Below are 8222 nucleotides of genomic sequence, written 5' to 3'. Positions count from 1 at the left end.
GATTTAAAGAGCCCTTTATATCGATATAAAGGGCGTTGTAGTGTGGACGGGTACAGCGTTAAATCGATTTAACGCTCTTTAAATCGATTTAAACGCGTAGTGTAGACCAGGCCATAGATGCTAAACATGCACCTCTGAGGGCCCTTGTAAATGTTTATATGGGATGCAGTTGTACAGGTCTGAATTTAAGAACCCAGCAGGAAGGTGGGTCAGCATTAAATCTGCTTTAATGTCCAGCTTTTCACTGTAGTCAAAGGCTAAGATGTTTGTCTCTAGAGAATAGCAGTTGAATCCCCCCACAATCTCTTCCATTTTAATGGGAAAATTTCTAGATCTACGGCAAGTTGTGGGGAGGGAGTACTGCAAATTAATGTTTTGCTTTTGACCTTTTTTTTTTTTTTTTTTAAAAGACTTTACTTTGTTTTATGTTTTAGGTACTTTCTTCTCTGGCTTAGATTTGAGTAATCGTTGACAATTGCAACTGTGAATTGATAATGTTCATACCACGTCTTGACTTCTTACATTCCTTTAAACTTTTTCATAAATTGTGACATTGCCAGGTGGAAGTGAACTAGCTCCCAGGTACCTTTAGTGTCTAGAATGAGGTGAAATTTGAATGTTCTTATGTTAAAGAGCATGTTGGGCTAATGAACTTCTGAAATGAGTTCTAGTCTTTGCTGGTTATCTGCGGTTCCCTGAAGATGGAAAGCTTAAAAATGTGTACTCTGATATTTGGCGGTTGAACAGATTAGATAAGCTGTCTATGCAAATGACACATGCTCTCACCCAACAATAAGAATTGTTTCCATCTGGAAACAACTTATTGCTTGAGTGGATGTGGGGAGGGAGGCCAAGAAATAAACTGGGTGTGTGCGCTGCGGATTATTGAGCGAAGCACTATATCAGCACATTCTTCAGCGTTTCCCATGACTTCATATTCTAGCAATCAGGTTTCTCTGCTATAATAAACATAGTAAACAAGCCTAATTGATCTTTGGAATGAAATAAACAGCTTGACTTCTCAATAAGAGCATCAGTTATGTTCGTCAGTTATGGTCACTCTGAGTTGGTATTAGTGCATTAGGAGGCCTCTCGATAACATTCCATGTGGATTGAGAGATAAGATAGGACAGTAACAGCCAGTTGTTGAGAAGCGTGCTATGTCACTTGTGAACATTGTTTTAAATGACATTTGTATAGTGTGCAAAATCCCACCGTTGCTTAAAAGTAAACCCCGCCCATCTTGCTTAGCTCAGCTGTCTGAATATGCTGGTCGTGAAAAGCACTTCAATGCAGAAATCAAATGACACGTATTTTGAAAATAAAGGGCAAGACTTTGCAGACTGTAGACTGCAAGGGGACCTGAGTGTGAATCTGAGTGAAACTCTTCAGCTGATCTAGGTCAAATGAAACAGTTCACAAATTTGTGTCAGTTGCGGCAATTAGTTTGGTCAAAACGGGAAAAAGAAAACCATTCAGAACTGTCAGTGTCAAAACAGACCACTATCAAACCTTTGTGGTTTTTTCAGGCTAGGGCTTTTATGCACTATTCACAAAATGGTGGTGGTGGTGGTGGTGGTGGAGGTGAGGTGCCCCCTTTTACCAAACAGCCCTGTGATTATGGCACTCACCTGGATGGGGGAGAACTGGCCTCAAGTCCCTGCTCCAGCTATTCTGAGGTAAGTCCCTCTCAGCCTCTCCTGTTGATGCTGTTCCACTCTTTTAAAAAAAATACTTAAATATTAATTGGAGCAGAGACTGGAATCTAGGTGTCCAGTACTCCGTGTATTCTATACAAAGTGGAACAGCTTCAACAGGAGAGAGGGAGCAAGCCCCACCCCAGAATAAATGAGAATTCCAAAAAGCTTCAGTTTGACTCACACCAATTTGTGTTCCAATTTCTGAAATTGCCAGCGAACCCAAAAAATCAGCTCTACACAGGAAAAGGCACTTCGCATTGTTAGGGCCTAAATACTTGTTAAAAATCTAGCGCCAGTCCAAGGTTTGTAACTACAGCTTTCCAGTTAGTGCTGGTAATTGTATGCTTTCCGAAAAATGATACTGTTTGAGGGTTCAGATGGCAGCATATGAGACTAACTACATTTCCAATAAATACCTAAAATAAAAAAGAAATTGTAAGAGGTCTTTTTAAATGTTTCTATTCTGCTATCTATACCGATTCAAAAATTTGGACAAGAACTTCATTAATCACTGATGTGATGCTCTAGAATATGGTCGTTTATTGGTGGTAGTATCAGGAACACGAACTATAATTTTAAAATATAAATTTCAGATACGTTCTGCAGGTTATTTGTGCAAAGAAGGTGCTTTTCCTCCATCCTGGTCTGAGCTGGGCAGAACAAAATTTATCCAAAACTCATTTAAAACTACTAATCACAACTACTAGCAATTACAGATCAAATAGCATGATGAACAATTTGCTGAGCAATGATGCATTAACAGAAAACTGTCTGTAATGCATGCTTTCAATTAATTGTACTTCCCTTTATCATAAACAAGCATTCTGTTTATCAGGTAATCAAAAATGCACGCTACCTGCATTAGAGTTGGGCAAACATCCTGGGTTTCGCTGCAAAATCAGCCGAAAGGGGGAAGTATTAATTTAAAAAAATTAAATAAAATGCACAGGGTCAAATTTTCATTTATAGGCACCCTCTGTTCATACAAACCATACCACTTTACTAAGATTGAGACAATAACACACTTGCATTCTGGCTCTAGATGGTCACAGACATGAATTGCAGATAGACTGGAGGAGGGGCAGGCAGGAGCATGTGGTTGAGCACAGAGATAAAACTTTCACAAGTGCCTAAGTCACTCTTGAAAATTAATACTTTTGGTTCTGTGGGCCTGAGATTCTTTTGAAAATTTTTACTTGAGGTCCTCTCTATCTCACTGTCTTCCTCACTGCTCTTTACCATTAAGCCAATTTTGAATGCCCTAGTGAGGCAGTGCAAAACCTACTTCTTTCCATACTCTGGCTGATCTTAAATCTTACGCTGACCTGTTGTATTCATTCTCTCTCAAGCATCTGGCACTGGCCACTGTCAGAGACGGGATACTTAGATGGAACGTTAGTCTGTCCCAGTGTGGCCGTTTTTATGCTCTTAAGAGGTGAGTCTGAGTAACAGTGGTGCTGCTTGGGTCATCTGCAGTTATTGAAACCAGGGTCTGTAGCTATAAAAGCATGAGCCTCTACTACTTGTTCTAATGGACCTAATCCTTTAGGTCACAGGGAACAGCAGACTCCTAAAAGTCTATGGGTTCATCTACACTGCAGTATGGATGTTGTGGCTCCAGCAGAGACTTGGGCTAGCCCACACGAACTCAGAGCGGGGAATTGGATGGGCTTGAGCCCAACTTGCCTCCTGAGCCACAATGCCCATGCTGCTGCTGGTTTTTTTAGCACTGTAACTCCTATTGGAGCTAGTACGAGTCTATCCATCTGAGCTGGGAGGCTCACTTTTCAGCTGCAGTGTAGACGTCCCCTCTGCATGGTCTAGGCCAGGGGTGGGCAAACTTTTTGGCTTGAGGGCCACATCAAGGTTCCGAAAATGTGTTGGAGGGCTGGTGTAGTGTATTGTATTTGCTCCCTGTAGGAATGTGCTATTTACGGTGTACTACTTACAGCTGCCAGTTCTGGTGCTCTGAGCGGCATAAGAGGGTGGGGAGTGGGTGTGGGGGGGCAGTCAGTGGACAGTGAGTGAGCAGGGGGCGATTGGATGGGATGGAGGTTGCGGGGGGCAGTCAGGGGTCAGCGGATTGGATAGGCGTGGGAGTCTCGGGGGGGGGGCTGTTGGGGCAGGATTGTGGATAGGGGTCAGGGTCAGAGAGCAGGGGGTATTAGATAGGGAGCAGGATCCTGGGGAGGAGGAGGGTTGGGGTCAGGGGGTCCTGCTCAGGGAACAAAGAGTGTGGGGGGGTGGAAGTTCTGAGGGGGGCAGTCAGGGGGTAGGAAGTGGGAGGGGGTGAATAGGGGGTGGGACCCAGGCTGTTTGGGGAGGCACAGGCTTCCCTCCCCATGTGTAGTGTACTAAATTGTTCCCTGTAGGAATGTGCTATTTACAGCTGCCAGTCCCAGTGCTCCGTAAGTAGCACATTCCTACGGGGAGCAATTTAATACACTGCACCCCAGTGGCTCTCGCAGCTGTGCTGCCCCGCAGGAATTCACAGCCCAGAGTGCTGACAGCACGGCTAGCTGAGGCTGAGGGGGAGGGGTCAGGGACAGCCTCCATGGCCGGGAGCTCAAGGGCTGGGCAGGACAGTCCCCTGGGCCGGATGTGGCCCGTGGGTTGTAGTTTGCCCACCTCTGGTCTAGCTACTAGAGAGGAAATGGAGAACCATAACTTGTTAGCATGAGTTATGTATGTGACATACAGACTTTCTGCTCTTTTACATGGCTGGCCTATAGAGTTAATAGGTTTGGTCTTGCACCATTGATTGAAGTTGATTGGAGTTTCCCCACAGGACTTCACTTTGAGCAGGATCCCTTATGCCCCACTCCTCACTGTAAATTATCCATCCCTCCCCCACATACATACAGCTTCTCACTACTGGTAGGTAACAATCAGATCTAGCTGTTGTTTCTGCTGGTTTTGAATTGCAATATAATTTCAGCTGTATGGGTAATAGACTCCATTCCAGAACAAGTTTGTTCCCATTTTTCTGCAGTCAGTGTGGGGAGACCGCTAGTTGGTATATGGCCCATAATTTGAAACTTGATTCTTATGCAGCCTAAGCAAAACAGCAAAGGTTTTTGCCTCGAGTATTGGAATGTCTTGTTCAGTCCCCAGATAATCTCTTTAGAATGCTATTGATCACATGGGTAGGAGAGAACTTGTAAAACAGGTTGCAGAAAGTAGAATTTATCCTGTGACCTGTAGATGCTTGACCTCTGCCCGTATATTATTTTGTTTGAATCCATGACCAAGACTAAACCTTGGACTTTTTTTCAAAATCTTTTTGCAAACAGCAACAGGAGAAAATCCACTTTTTTTTTTTTTTTTTTTTTTTTAAATCATTTTGAATGCCTTCCTTACACAGTTCTACCACAATGAGTATATTTTGGGGTGGGTTTGGGTGTCGATGTGATGTACTTTAAGCATCTTCGCTTTGTCTGTGGGTTTGGGGGGGGGGGGCGGTTCTGGAAATGAGCACCAGTATTCTGAAAGTTGAGTCTCTCGTGGGGTGCCTACATTTTCAGATCTCCTCAGAGTAATGCAGAAGCTTTAGTATCAACATTTCAGTAGAACCTTGTCACTTCAGTAAGAGCCGGCAGCACTGGCAGTACCTGGTGTAGCAGGCATCACTGAAGTAGTAAAGGTTTCAGAGTGGTGGCTGTGTTTAGTCTGTATCAGCAAAAAGAACGAAGAGTACTTGTGACACCTTAGAGACTAACAGATTTATTTAAGCATAAGCTTTCATGGGCTAAGACCTACTTCATCGGATGCATGCAGTGGAAAATACTTCCTAGTTCTTTTTGCTGAAGTAGTAAACTAATTAATTATTACTAACATGAGTAGTGTTCAAGTAGTGCCATTGCTATGCAACAGACCCATGTTCAATTTACGTATTTTACTACCTGTGCTGGAAATGAGCTACAATCAGCAGGAGAACAAAAATCTATTTCCCCATATTAAGTATCCTCATACGCCTTGTCAACTGTCTGCAATGGGCCATCTTGATTATTACTACACATGGTTTTTTTTTCTCCTGCTGATTATAACTCATCTTAATGAATTAGCCTCTTAGAGTTGATATGGCTACTTCCACCTTTTAATGTTCTGTATGTATGTATATATATCTCCTTACTATATGTTCCATTCTATGCATCTGAAGCTTTTGTGGGCTACAGCCCACTTCTTATGCTCAAATAAATTTGTTAGTCTTTAAGGTGCCACACGTACTCCTGTTCTTTTTGCAAATACAGACTAACGCGGCTGCTACTCTGAAATCCGTCGCAGTATGGTGACATTCCATGTTGACAGCTTAATACAACATTCTCATAAATGGCTGATGTTTTGTAGATCCAGCTAACTTCAATACCTGTGATCATCCAGTAACTTAGATTTTCTAAGATGTTTCCTGGTCCAAAGATCAGCAATATAATGGCCTGCTTATGACACTGCAATTAAGTGCAGCCTCATGACGATGTCGCTTATGTTGCAGTGGAGCACAACGAATTGACAGTGAGTCACTCCATGATGCAATTTAGTACATGAAACTGGCAGCCATACAAATGAGATAAAACTAAAGTCAAAGTGCTTGTAACATTCAAATTACTACTATGTAAACACAGCCAGAAGTTTGCAGATTACAAAACTGTATTAGAAAATTTACTAAAAGGATTCAGAGACACATTCCTCTTCTCTCTTTTTTTTTTTTTTTTTTTAAAGGGGGGGCAGTCCCTACTATCAGATTTTTAGGGTTTTTAAGAAGAATTTATGGCTTTAGAAAAACTCACACTGTGAGAGAAGGGGCTGACTGAGTCAGCAAGATGGAATAAATTGCCTGGGAATATTTCTTTTTTTTATAGCCTCCTAACCTAATTAATAATCCTTTTCTGAAGAAATCTTTTTAAACATTTGTAAATCAGTAAAATTAAGAATGTTGCAAGTTCATTAAACTTCTTACCTACTGTATTTCTTCTTGTTATTCAGACTTAAACTTAGCCCTTTACCTATCTAAGCAGAAGGTTTATCTCAATAAGGGCATGATCTGAATCCCATTGCAGCTAGTGGAAAGGCACCCATTGACTTCACCAAATTTTGGATCAGGCTCTGGTATGTCTGGGTAAAGAGGAGTGAATCCAAAATTCAGGGTACAATATATTAATAAAAATCTAAATTATTTTTTTCTTGCTGGTTTTAGAAATTAGGCATAACTCACTAGGTTAACAAAGCATGGCTGGAACTTATGTTCTTTTATAACTAGATAGTTTAAAGCCTGTTAACTACTTTTAGCTTTTTTTATTCCCTTCCACCTACTTTTAAAATAAGCATGTACTTAATAGTGGATATTCTATTTAGGAAAAGCATCTGCCAGTCAGATTGCATAGATAGGATTTCACTAGTTCCTAAAGGTCTGCTGTAGTAATTTTCCCCACTTCTTATTTTGGCCTCCATGAGAAATATGTATTTCACTAGGTCTGAATAGAAATGGTGGCAACTTGTCATTAAGCAGCAGGGTCTTGGCAAATAGATAAACAACATTTTATCAACCCAGTGACTGCTTATGTAAAAGTCTGGCATTTTTCTTGTGCTGGTAAATGCAACGCTGTTCTCTTTAAAACATGAAACAAGTTATTTATCCTAGGGTTGGTTGGTGTGTCTCTGTGTGTGTGTTTAAGACTAAATCTTTCTGTCAGAATGAACCTTGTTCACTTTTCTGAATTGAGCTTAGATATATGGGGCGGGGGTGGATGTGTTTGATAATCTTTATCTAACTAATAGAACACCTACTGCTGTGAGATTTCCCACTGCTAAACACAAATGACCTGTTACTATAATAGAAGCCATGTATACAACCATTTCTGAATTAATTTGAATTCATGAGCTTATCACAATAAAGATGTTGTTCTCTTCAGACTTGACTCCGCAAGGTGTTAAGTGCCTCCTGCAGGGTGCTGAGCTCCTTTAACTACACTTGTAATCAGTGGAATTTAAAAGCACTCACCACCTTACGCAATTGGAACCCATGTTGTGGTGTTATACTTGCAGACCAAGGTACATGTGCTACTTTAGACCCTGATTTTGCCCTGGGAAGTCTGCAGGCCCATCCCTATCTCTGCATTGTTCGTAGTTCAGGATTAGGGCTGTAAAATATGTGTTCTACCCTGGATGTATTATGGCTAGATTTTAAATGACCACTAAAAGAAATTTGAGGTAAGATTTTTCTTTTAAAAAAAATCCAACAACTTAGTGTTGCAGGTGGGGTTGTGTTCAAAGCCTCTTATCTTTGCATGTGCATTGTGTATTAAATTTCATAATTTTTTTTCTTTCAAAAATTAGTGCTTTGAAGTTTTTATAGAAATGTTTCAATGCTTAATTTGTATCCCCCCTAAGATGGGTGGGCCAAACTTTTTGGCCCAAGGGCCACTTTGGGGTTGCAAAAGAGTATGGAGGGCTGGGTAGGGAAGTCTGTGCCTCTCCAAACAGGCTGGCCCCTGCTCCCTATCCACCCACTCCCCCAACCCCCTTGTT

The 8222-nt window shown here is 41.5% G+C and overlaps 1 protein-coding gene across 1 annotated transcript in view; it reads left to right on the top strand.

Moving 5' to 3' along the window:
* DUSP16 (dual specificity phosphatase 16) overlaps positions 1–8222 on the top strand; it is a 111298-nt gene that overhangs the window by 43179 nt on the left and 59897 nt on the right. The gene's annotated exons all lie outside the window — the stretch shown is intronic.

This window comes from Chelonoidis abingdonii, chromosome 1 (assembly GCF_003597395.2).
Source record: "Chelonoidis abingdonii isolate Lonesome George chromosome 1, CheloAbing_2.0, whole genome shotgun sequence".
In the NCBI taxonomy this organism is placed as follows: domain Eukaryota; kingdom Metazoa; phylum Chordata; order Testudines; family Testudinidae; genus Chelonoidis; species Chelonoidis abingdonii.
Note: the sequence above shows the minus strand (reverse complement) of the source record. Positions and strands in the feature narration are given on the sequence as shown.